Below are 12,985 nucleotides of genomic sequence, written 5' to 3'. Positions count from 1 at the left end.
TATGCTGTGTCTTGATCTTTTTGAGTGAGGATTTGCTGGCATGACATTTAATGCAGGCATCTTATACTGGCAGAATTGTGGGATTTTTTTTAAGTGACTGCTTTGGGGGTTTCTCATTTTTCTTCTTTTCTTCTTTCCCTTTTTCATTTTATGAATGCTGTCATTCACTAGCAGAGAGCTTGTAAGACACCGTGGCCTAAGGAACACAGATCCCATCGCATTTATAACAGAACTTTTATAAACATTTAGTAAAGGATCTAATATTTTATATTTTAAAACAAAGAAAAATCCTATCAGGCGAGGTATGTAATGCTCTAAGTGTTTATGTGTAATTAATGCCAAAACTCTTTAAATACTCCCATGTCCCAAATACCAGGAAAACAGCCAATTGGTTCAGCACATCATTGGAGGGGGTGCCTTGTGTGCTCTTGACATTAGGCACTGCTTTGAACGACTTCACCAAGCAGAAACCAAAATGTATATTTTTTCTAACTTTTTGGTAAATAGTGTTATCAAAATTACATATGTGAAATCCAGAAAGGAGGGGAAACAAATCTTTGATTGACAAGTTGAAGCAAATTCAAATATTTGTAGCATCAACAGCAAACTGGATATTTCCAGAAAGTGAACAAATTGAATTATTCATGAGGCCAAAGTAAGTCAATACATCTTTATCTTAACCAGATCCTTTCTAATAGTTTGTATGGTACAAAATACGCAGTATAATTAACATTTACAAATGTAATATGTAAACGGAGAAGAAAGACTAATAATTTGGTAAATCAGTTTATTTGTAGTATAATAGTCCTGATACACTATCATATTTTCAAATTGATATACTCAGATCCAAAAGAAACTGTGCACGGATATGGGAAGCTTTGAAGAACACGCAGCACATCAGGAACCAGATGCAAGAAAGGGGGTTCATCCCCACCATTTCCAATAGAGAAGCTATAATGGCTCCATATTGCCTTTTCCCCCTTCCCATTTTATCTTTTAAAAATCTTCATTTTCAAAGAACATCTATCCCCGCCCACATGAGGACGGTGGTGGTTGTATGATCACGTTGGTATCTTTTTTTTTCCCCTCTCAATATTTATCACAAATTTAAAAAGTGAACTCCCAAGCCAGATAAGGCGGGGGGGCGGGGAGGGGAAAAAATCTACCCAATTCTTTAATAATGGAGTGATTTTTGAAATGTACTAAGTGTTGTGCTCTGCATGGGCCCGGCAGATTCCCTCCCCCATCACCATCACCAATAAAAGGGTAAGTCATCACATTTTCCGTCCTACATCAAATCTATGATATCCTTCCTACATCATAATTCTAGAACCAAACTGGTTTCCAAAAGGGATGTCTCCAGGCTGTGCCAGTTTGCCAAGATCTTTCTGGTCAGGATCCTGAGACTGTGATTTAGCCCTGCGCTCTCCAAGCATGCAAAAATACAGCCATTAGAGACCTGAGCCATGCTTCTCCATGTGGCCTGAAGTTTCCAGGTGGCTTGTGTGTGTTATGATTGTGCCTGGCCTCAACATAAAAGCAAATTGACAACCCCTACCTCCCCCGAGCCAGTGCCAATTTTTAAATAAAATGTCTAGTGGTGATTTATTGCCAGTGCAAACTGCCAGACTGGCAGCCCCATTTACCTACTAAGCAGACAAATCAGTAAAAGCTATGTCATCCTTGCCCAGTTTCCCCAAGTATGTTCTAGAAGGCGTTCCAAATTTTATGTTTATTCTGTTACAAGATTTCTTATTTGTGTGCATTAGAAAACAAAATATCCAGTTGACCTTCCTGACTTCAAAAAGTTGTTATTCATCCCTTGAGAACTTCCTGAGATCATCCAAGCTCATTTTCCATAGATCACAGACTCTTCCATTCAGATAAGAATGGTTGACCATTAATCACCTGGCTTGAATATCAAACAGGGCTGCAGAACTGAAAGAATTTCTTTCCTGCATCTAATATCATCTCAGGGGCATGTTTCCTACCACTTCCCCAGGGACCAAACACCTGCCTTGGCGATTTTCAAGAGACTTCTCTGCCTTATTCCTCTCCAGTTCATAAATAACAGCACCTATTCATCAAGGTATAATTTTTAAATGTAATTTCAGATCTTTTTTTTTTTTTTTTTTTTTTTTTTTTGGCTCTCTCCACCCCTATCATTCCCTATCAAGCTGCTTCTTTCCTGCCAGGAAAAGTGCATGAGATTTTTGCATGGCTCTGGTCAAAAGCATTTCTTTTTATTCGGGAGTAGAGTTCAAAGATTGCTACATGTATTTAAAAAGAAAAGGAAAAAAAATCCAGAGCCATCAATCCCTATTTCTTTAAGATCACAGACACGCTGCTCTGATGAATGAAACCTCTTCCAGTCTTACTTAAGCTGCTCAGAGTGACTAGTTATCAAGTCAATGAGAAGAAATCTTTTATTTCTTATCTTGATGCCTCTGTGTCATTGTACACAAAATGCAGAGCCGTCTATATTTCATCAACCATTTCTTCATGTATTATTTAATAAACTGTTTAGAGCATGTCTAATTACAAACATTTATTATAGAACTCAACCCTAGAAATGTGTGAGAATATGCTAAATTGTTCCCTACCTAAAGTTTTAATGAGAGTATAATACCTCCGGCCCATATGCTTCAAGAACGTTATCCTTAATTATGTAACATGGGTATTTTACTGATATCTGTTAACTGCTCAAGCAGCTGTGGTTTTCTGCTTTTTTGCACAGCTCGGGAGGAGCAGTGAGTTCAGTTTCCCCTTTTTGGGGGGTTGCAAAATCCATACCCCAAACAGGTGTGTGCAATCACGAACCGCAGTGATGAACCCAAACTGCTGCCTTTCTAAAAATTCCACCAGCCGGTGACACACGCTGGTCAAGGTTGCACAACCTTGTTTTCCACCGGTTATTTTGATGATTCATTCCCCCATGGGGAGGTGAATTTTCAGCCATTGTTACTTTGCTCCTGTTTCTGATAACCAGAGGAATCACTTCCTCATTTTGATGATTTCTCTCTCCCTCTCTTGCTCTGGCTCTCGCTGACCCCTTGTTTCCTTTTTTAAGTTGGATTCTGATCCTTTGCTAGGTGCAGCCTGAACCGGCTGCTCTCTCCTTCATGGACAAGGGCCAGGAGAGGGGAAGTTAAAAGAAACACTTCCACAGGAAGCAGGACGCTTCAAGTTGTTACTTCATTGGAGTCAAGATACCTGGATGATCTGTAACTATAAAGCAATAATTCACTAAAAATATAAGAACTCAAAGCAATAAGTGAGTATTGCCTACTTCCAACTAGTGCCCTTGGAAAATTACATCAATTCCATCGATTGCTTTAGACATGTTGGTGGAACTGCCACCAAAACTGAACCAGGTATGTTGCCTCATATTGCTTTGAATGTCAAATGTGCCAAATTGTCCTCTTTAAAAGGGTAGGTTTGATTTTTGCAAACATTGAAAGTTTATCCAGAGCCAAGTCTGATGATAAATCGATCGTCTTTGCTTTAAATAAGTTTGATTACTAAATAATAAAATGAGCTCTTTGTGAGAAATAAAAAATGAATCTAAAGAAATTTTGAAAATGTCAGAAAACATCTTGAATGGCGGAAAACGCTGCAGGGTTAAATGTAGTCTATCCAACCTGACTTCCCTGGATAAGTCAGCATTCCTTTGTAAATTTCATACGCTTGCTAAAATGATACCGTATTATTTTGCCCTCACATCTTGACTTTTCCAGAAAATAGAGCAACTTAATTTCTTTTCTAAGAAACAACAACAGAAATATAATAAGAAACTTTATGCCTAATGAAGGACATCTACGTAGATACACGAGCACATGTACCCATTTCACATTCCTCTAAAGGTACGGGTTTTCTTTTACTAGGAAGTGCTATACCCTAATGGTAAGAGCACACGTCATGGAATGTGATAATTCACACGCATTAAACTCAAATATACCACTTACTATCACCTTGAGCAAGTAACTGGATTTTCATGAACATCAGTTTTCTCATTTGTTAAATGTGGAAAATAAACGTATGCTTTGCATGAATATTGTGAGGATTAAGTGCATGAAAAATCTCAAGCAGAGTGCCCGGCACATAATAGATGCCCCAAACATGGTGATTTTTGTGATAATGACATTATTAGGCACCATTGTTCTCCACTGGAGCATGTACTCCTGAAGAGCAAGTACTATGTCTCAGTCATGTCTTTTACATCCAGCATAGTGTCCAACATGCAGTAGGGCTTAAAAATTGTTTATTAAACTAGGCTGAATACATTTTTTTGTTTTTTGTTTTGTTTTAACTGTTTGTTTGTTTATTTATTTATTTATTTGAGAGAGAGAGTAGGGGAGGAACAGACACACACACACACACACACACACACACACACAGACAGAGAGAGAGAGAGAATCCCAGGCAGGCTCCACACTGTCAGCACAGAGCCCGATGCAGGGCTCAAACCCACAAACTGTGAGATCATGACCTGAGCTGAAGTCAAAAGTCAGACGCTTAACCAGCTGAGCCACCAAGGCACCCCCGAATATGTTCTTTGACTACACCTGAGATTAAAAATTGGAAATAAAAAGTAGAAGATCTTAAATCAATTTTTTGGAAAAACAGTCCAGAGACACCATGATCTGGTTCAGTTTATAATATATCCCAAGTTCATTGGTTATCAGAATAAAGAATATTTGTAGACATTTTTAAGTATCTGATTTCTTGGGGGCGCCGGGATGGCTCAGATAGTTAAGTGTCAGCATCCTCATTTTGGCTCAGGTCATGATCTCACGGTTCATGAGATTGAGCCCCATGTTGGGCTCTGCGCTGACAGTGCAAACGAAGCCTGCTTGGGATTCTCTCCCTCTCTCTCTCTGCCCCTCCCCTGCTTCTGCACAAGTGCATCCCCACGCACGCTGTCTCTCACTCTCTCAAAATAAATAAGTAAAACTTCTAAAAATAAGGTAAAAGATCTTATTTCTTGATGTAACCCTTTCCTGCCCTATTTAGCATTTTAGAAAACTTTATTTATTACTGCAAAATGATTTCATTAGAAGTAACCACAAACAGGCTCTAATCAGGTGATGCTAGCCAAACTAGTTAGATTGAGTGGAGAGTACAGCAGAAGTCATCGATGAGCTGCCAGATGGGGAGACGGTGGGAGGAGAACTTTGGGTAGGAAGAACATTAAGCCACTACTTCTATAATTCTTGGTAGCTGCAGGGGTGTGGGCTCCATAAGGGCGGTGGGGCACTGAAACAAAGTCACACTTCCCCAAACACAAACACAGTGTGGCGAAGTCTCCTCTTAACCTGTCCCAGGCACAAACCTACTGCTTGGCCCTCACAAACCAACCATGCAAAATGACTCCCACAGGGACTGGCCACTTAAGAAGCAACTGTTGTACGTATAAATGAACAAGTATCATTTGGTCATCATTTTAGTTTTCCCCATTTTTTTCCTTATTTTCCCTATCTTCTGACCATAACAATAGATGACCCTGGGAAAAAAAAGAAACTCAAAGATGAGACCACACTGGACTCAGTAGAAAATTGTACAAGCCATCCTTTGTAAAGCAATCGCTATGCTTACGTAAATGCAATTGCTATACTTACATAAATTTAAAGGTAGAAAGCTAGATTGTGTCTTTCAAGTAATACCTTGCTACGGTAAGTGAGTGCAGTATAACTATCCTACAACAACCAACAGTCGAGTCTACCTAACCTCATTGGATCACACTGGTCTATACTGAAAACAGAAATGCAAATTTCTATGAGAAAGAAGTACGTACTCCATGAAATGAATGCTTGGGCTCATAGACTCCTTTCAAAAGGATGAACAACAGAAGTACAACATATACAGGTATCTTCAACTCTCCACCATCAATAAAAATTCTCCTTTAAGCTGTTCACTTGTGCATATCGGTCTTGCTTCTTGGCAAGCACCTGGTTACAGAGACCATGAACAACACATTCAATTTGCACATAGGTACCCCCATTGAAAAAACTTTGCTTTGTCACGGCACTTGGAGAAGAAGTTAGATAATTATGTTTAGGAGAATTGCAAACAAGGAACAGAAACTTGGGACTTTTTTTTTTTAAATCTTAAGTTGGAATCCCATGACCCAAGATTTTGCAAGTCCTGAAGGAAATTCAGCTCAGGCAACGAAGAGTCTTATGATATAGAACCCTGCAATCTCTTAGTAGTTAAACCCCTGATTCATACAGGAAAATGAGAATACTAATAAGATGGAATCCCAGGATTAAGTTGCAAAAGAGAAATACACAGCCTAGCTTACCTGACAATTCATCGTCCCCTGTTCTCTAGTCTCATAGCTTGGGATCAACCTTCTGTTATAATACTTCTCATGATTTATGTATATGTGCCCTCTAGGCTGTGAGCTGCTTCAGGGAAATGACCAAATCTTATACTTCCCCGTATCCCCAACTCCTGGCACCGAAATTGGCATAGATGAAATGCTTGGTAAGTATTTGTTAAATAAATAAAATGGCAAGGAAGTGTAGGTCTTATAAAGAGTGTATCTTTGTATAATAATGCATTCTGTAGCTCAGAAACAAACACAACATGGTAAGCAAATATAGTGAAATCTCTTAACATAGGTGCAGGTAGCCAGGCTCCCTTTGTTCTCCCTTGCCCATTTTGAAATTGGCCCCATTTCTCTCGCCCCGCTTTTCTTCAGCCTGATGTTGCTGGGAAACCACATATTTGTCAGTGGAGTGCCATGGCTGGAGGGGTCAGAACTGGGGAAAGAATGAGATGGTACACCCCTGTGAAACCTCTCTGCCTATCCTTAAAACTCTGCCTCTCAAATAGAACTACAAAGTTCCCAATAACCAAGCCCCAGATAAAAATACTGTTTCTCCCGCTGTCTATCCACCTCAATCAAGGGCAATACCATTCTAAATTATGCAAGCCAAAATCTCACACATCATTAACTTCTCCCTGTCTCCAATACCCTATAGCTAATCAATTAGGAAATCCCTGTTCATCCTACCTTCAAAATATGTCCGCAATCCAACCACTTCTCATTACCTCCTCTGCTATAAACTTGGCCCAAGCTACCATTACCTTTTGTGTGGATTGCTGAAATAGGCCTTAACAGGTCTCCTTGTCCACCCACAGTCCTGTCTTACTAGCAGATAGAGTGACCCTCTTCAGGCATAAGCCACATCCTGTCATTCCTTCAATCTGAATTCACCTATAGCTTTTGATATTACTCAAAAGAAAAGCCAAAGTCCTTGCTGTGGCCTACAGGGCCTCTACCCCACCACCCATACCCATTACCTCTCTGAACTCCCTGATTTCTCCCTCATGTCTCTGCTCGAGGCACACTAGCCACAGCACTGTTCCAACAACAGATCATTGCACTAAATGTGTCCCTTTGCCTGGAATGACATCTCAGATGACCAGATAAATTGCCCCTTATTTTCTTCTTATTAAACGGGATCTTTTCAATGAGGCCTTCCCTATACATCCTATCTAAAACTTTGCCATCCCTCCCTAATACTTTATATTTTTTCTTCCACTCCGCTTTTATCCTTAGCAACTTTCACCACCTAACAAAACATATATTTTCTTTGTTTATTGCAGTTATCATCTGTTATCCCCACTAAAATATCAGTTCTATCATGGCAGATATTTTTCCCTTTATTTTTTAACTACCGTATCCCCAGAACATAGAATTTTTCCTGATATGCCCCAGTTATTCAGTGAATATGTGTGAATAAATGAATGAATGAATGAGCCTCTAGGCATTGACTTCATTTATAGGATTCATAGACTCATCATTTATGTTTGATTTTTCTTAATGAGGTGGCACATTGTACATTTTGAAAGAAACAGTACTTTGAAACTTGTTTAAGACAAATCCATTAATAAAATGAAATATAACTACTCTACTATTCTACTATGAAGTTGTATATTAGCTTACCCAGAAGAAGGAGTTCATAGGAATTTTCAAACTTAGGTCATGGGAAGGATTAAATGAAATAATATAGGTTTAAGTATTTTTTTAAAGGAAGTAATAAGAAAGCAAAATTATCTTTACTTTCTATTAATGAAATCTATAACTACAAGAACCGAGAGAATTGATTGAAAATCTATTAGAAAACTCTAAGAATTAAGTAAAGTAGCTGGTTGCATTAATTTAAAAAGTAAATAGCATTCCTTTAAAGAAAAAAACAACCCATTAGAGAATATCATGGGTGGGGGGGGGGGGTGGAGGAAGAAGGGGTTGGGGGATGGATCCTGTTACAGTAACAAAAAAAATGAAACCTTATTAAAAAAATTAAGATTTTTACATGAATAAAATGTTAGAATGTTAAGAAAGGTAAAATAACTTAAATAAAGAAAAAGATATGTCTTTATGAAATTAACAACAAAAAAAAAACCCACCCGTTTTAGTACCTATCAAAATGCACGACACCACTTTAGGCACTGGGGATACAACAGTGAATAAGAAAGATAAGACTTTTGTCTTCGTGATATCTCAAAGGCACTAAGAGTTCAGTCTTTCCAAAACCAAACTCATAATGCACTCTCTCAAATTCAGTCTTACCTCAGTGACTCTCATAGCTAAGAAAGACACCACCAAGTATGCAAGCCAGGAACCTGGCATTATCTCTGATACTATTCTCCCCCTTACCATTGATATCAAAGCCGTCAACAAGTCCTATCCATTTCCTCTACTAAACATTTCTTGTATGTGTCTCCTCCCCATCTATTCCACTAACACCTGAACCTCGATCATCACTGTCTCTTGCTGGACAATGACAATAAGCTTCCTAGCACTATCTGACCTGTCTTCAACCAGATCTCATAAAGGTAGCAAATGTAATCCTTTCTGAAAGAAAAATGTTTAATGGTTCCTCATCATTCAGATCTTATGTCAAACATCAGTTCCTCATGGAAGACATCCGTGACTAGTCACAGGTTCTTAAAGTATCACGTACTACTTTAGTTTGCCCCTTGACCCAGGTGATATCCTCTATGAGGATAGAAACCATTTGTCTTCGGGTTCTCACTGTATTTCTAGTGCTTAGCATACGATTCGGCACATAGTTGGTGCTCACTAAATAATTGTATACAGTACTGCTCTTAGATCTGGCTAAGATGGGCCCTTGTTATAGTCCTATTCTCTAGAGCCTCCCTCCATTACCCACCCACCTCCCACCACCACACACACAAAAGAGAACTTAAGAACATGCAGACACTCTGTTGCGAGACTTTTCAGCACATAGCACGGTGCAACCCATAACGCTGAATATCCACTATCATAATTTACACACTTTAGAAACCAGACAAATGCTTCTTCTCATTCCTTTCTCTAAATTCCTCACACAAAAATGTAACTGCGGATGCTTGAGGATTGGGTTGACGCTAACATTAGAAGGAAACTGCTTCAAATGAGTAGCAACTACGCAATTAGGTAAGAGAAAAGACAAATTAATCATCTTGTCAAATCCTTCCTCTCAGACAGTATGAATGTAAGAGATTCTTGCGAAAACAAGTATCATTTCCCAGAAGTGTCTAGCATCTTTCCTGCTTCTTTTCATGTTCCAATGCACTGCTCTGGAAGTCCTCACAAACGAACACAGTATTGAACATGAGAATTCTTCACATGTCAGGATGGCAGAGTTGAAACCAGCTCACGGTTGATGAAAGTGTGAGGAAATGGACACTCTTTATTATTGCTGGGACTTTCATACGACGTTACGTTTTTAGAAAGTAATTTTGAAATATACTTCAAAATGTAAAGTCTTACACCCCGGAGAGGCAATATATCCCAGTGGTTATGAGTATCTGCTCTGGATCCAGAAAGAAGTGAATCATACCGTGATTCTGTCACTTCCCTGCTGTGTGATTTTTGTGCAAGTTTCTTAACCTCGCTATGCCTCAGTTTCCCCCTCTGTGAGATGGTAATAATAATAGTACCTACCTCATACTTCCTAAAGTTGTATCCTAAAGGGATACTGCCTATATCCTCCTCGTCATCATTATTATCACCATTAGAGCAACGCTTTGTCTATATAATTTTATCTTCACAAATGGAAAACACTGCAGGTAGAGGTCATAAAAAGTAATGAGGTAGATCCATATATGATCCTAGGGAAAGATGTTCATAATAGACTATTTAAATAAAGAATGTTCCACAAAAAACATCTATGATCCTACTTTAATATCATCTACACTGTGATTTATAAAGTATGTGTGTACATGTAAATACAATAAAAAAATTCTTAAAATGATGCACAAAACTGTATGAAAAGTGGCTATATTTGGGGAAGGATTTTGTTAATGATTTTACATTATCTTATACTGCTTGAATTTTTACATAAGCATTTACCACTCTTATTGTTAAGACTTTAAATCTATTTAAAAAACATTTTTTTTTCAGTTTTAGTCTTTAAAGTCACTAATGTTCACCAGTTCCAGGATATCTCCTTCTTTGGCACAGGGAACGATGTTTCACTCCCCGTTGCAGCCCAACTGAAGCCATGTGACTACTTCTGGCCACTGAACCGTGAGGGAATGTGACATGTGTCACTTCTGAAACATTACCAGTCTCTATCTTTTTGTACCGAGGCAAACCTGGATGACATCTGATGGGGCTGTTGTGGCTATTAGGAAAAAACAGCAGAATCTCTTACCACAAATTGAAAAATTGTATTTATATATATTTTTTTCGATTCTCCAGGTCTTAAGGGAGACCTACTTTTTGTATCTTAAGGAGATCCTCCTACTTGTTTTGTATCTTGAGCTAGTGAGGTGTACTGTGTCATGGAAAGATCTTAATAAAAGTTGTTAATGACACTATTCATTATATCCCTTCCTAACTCCAAAACATGGAATTGCAAATGCGTAGTGCACATTATTGCAATTTAGAAGAGTACGATGCCTGCTATATTTGAAAATGGATAAGAGATTAAAGGAAAATAAGTAATCACCGAATATTTTTGGAATTCAAGTGCATTTAGATTATAGCCACCTCTGTATGCAGCGTGTATTCAAGAAGTAAGTTTCAAATATCTATTTGTACCTGGAGCCAGGAAAACAGGTAACTAAAGACTCAGAACCAGATCTCACCAGATCCACAGACTAACTGGAAAGGAACTCCTGGAAACAAGTAACCAGCAGATAAGCGGCAATAGTGCAATGCATAGGGTGTTATGGCTGGATGAAGAAGCAAGGGGCGATTTATTCCTGGTGATCCAGGAAACCTTCAAGAGGAGAGGTGCCGCTTGAAGGAGGTTCGGGTCAAATAGGCTATAAGTTTAGTTTTGAAGTTCAAGCGTGTCCCTAATAAAGGTGTTTAAAATAAACTCACGTGAGCCTGACTTTGTTTACGGAATAGAACGGAGCGAATGTTTTCAAACTATGTTTGCACAAATTTTTCCATGAAGATGAGCTTCTATTTAATTTGGCTCTACCTAGAGTTAAATAGAAGTATTTGTACTGCTGTTTGAATTATTTGATGACTTCTCATTAGGGATTGGTAAACAGTGGTTTAATACTTTGAACACATGAGATTCAGTCCAAAATCAGATTTATGGCAGCCTGGTAATTTAAATGAAAGCCATGCCTATAGCTCACAAAGCCAGAGGTGTGATCAAATTGCATATCGAGCAGCGGATGGGGGAGCGATGCTCACTCAGCATGTCGCGCTCTTACCTTGTTTCACCAGTTAAGGTGTAGGTAGAAAAACTGCAGGTTAAATTGCAAACACAATAAGGCATAAATTACATGAAACCTGATATTTGACATGCATTTTATCTCCAGGTACCTCTTGAATAAAACTTTTGTCAACTGAACTCAGAATTAACAACTGCCCCCCTCCACCAAATCTGTAGTTAATATATTGTGCGAAACACAAAAACTCAACAGGTAGAAAGTATATACCTCGGTATATACTGAGTATATATAAGTTTATATATTTCCTCAGTATATATAAGTTTAATGTATACAATCAAGAACTAAACAGTCCTGTGTCCACTTTGTTGGACTCTTTGTTATGGGGTAGCTCTCACCTGGGTGGCTCAGTCGGTTAAGCGTCTCAGTTTGACTCAGGTCACTATCTCACAACTCTTGAATTCAAGCCCCAGGTTGGACTCTATGCTGACAGCTCAGAGCCTGGAGCCTGCTTCGGATTCTGTGTCTCCCTCTCTCTCCGCCCCTGCCCTGCTCATGCTCTGTCTCTCTCTGTCTCAAAAATAAATAAACATTGAAAAAAATGTATATGGAGTAGTTCTTAATCATGTAAACATAGATATCACCACCAAATGTGATCATCTATATGAATATTTTCCAACCTCATTGCAGGGACCAGCAAATCAATAATTTTCTGCTCTCCCACATTCCTATCTGGTCACACTGACGTTACAGCTGTGTTCTTTATTCTTTCCCTACATTCTCAGGATCTTCAGCAGAAAATATGAATGTTTGCTGGCCAAACATTTAATCTGGATTGTGATTTATAGGTCTCAAAACAGTACCTGACTTTTATTGTCCCCTCTCATAAAGTGTTCAAGTCTTTCTTCAGATTTTAAAAATATCTATGTCCTGGCGCTCCTGGGTAGCTCAGTCAGTTGAGCATCCGACTTCAGCTCAGGTCATGATCTCACACTCTGTGAGTTCAAGCCCCACTTCGGGCTCTGTGCTGACAGCTCAGAGCAAGGAGCCTGCTTCGGATTCTGTGTCTCCCTCTCTCTGCCCCTCCCTGCTCATGCTCTCTCTCTCTCTCTCTCTCTCAAAAATAGATAAAGATTAAAAGAAAATTGGGGGACGCCTGGGTGGCTCAGTCGGTGAAGCATCCGACTTCGGCTTAGGTCATGATCTCACGGTTTGTGAGTTGAAGCCCCGCGTCAGGCTCTGTGCTGAGAGCTCAGAGCCTGGAGACTGCTTCAGATTCTGTGTCTCCCTCTCTCTCTGCCCCTCCTCTGCTCATGCTCTGTCTCTCTCTGTT

General features: G+C 39.1%; 1 long non-coding RNA gene across 1 annotated transcript; it reads left to right on the top strand.

The window, feature by feature from the left end:
* The first annotated feature begins 1,913 nt into the window (after window positions 1-1,913).
* LOC122479680 lies at window positions 1,914-10,834 on the top strand. The gene is made up of 3 exons (XR_006296403.1): window positions 1,914-2,089; window positions 6,397-6,486; window positions 10,459-10,834. It is a non-coding gene; the product is annotated as an uncharacterized LOC122479680 (long non-coding RNA).
* The last annotated feature ends 2,151 nt before the right edge of the window (window positions 10,835-12,985 follow it).

This window comes from Prionailurus bengalensis, chromosome C1 (genome assembly GCF_016509475.1).
Source record: "Prionailurus bengalensis isolate Pbe53 chromosome C1, Fcat_Pben_1.1_paternal_pri, whole genome shotgun sequence".
Classification (NCBI taxonomy): Eukaryota; Metazoa; Chordata; class Mammalia; order Carnivora; family Felidae; genus Prionailurus; species Prionailurus bengalensis.
This window is presented reverse-complemented; position numbering and strand designations above follow the sequence as displayed.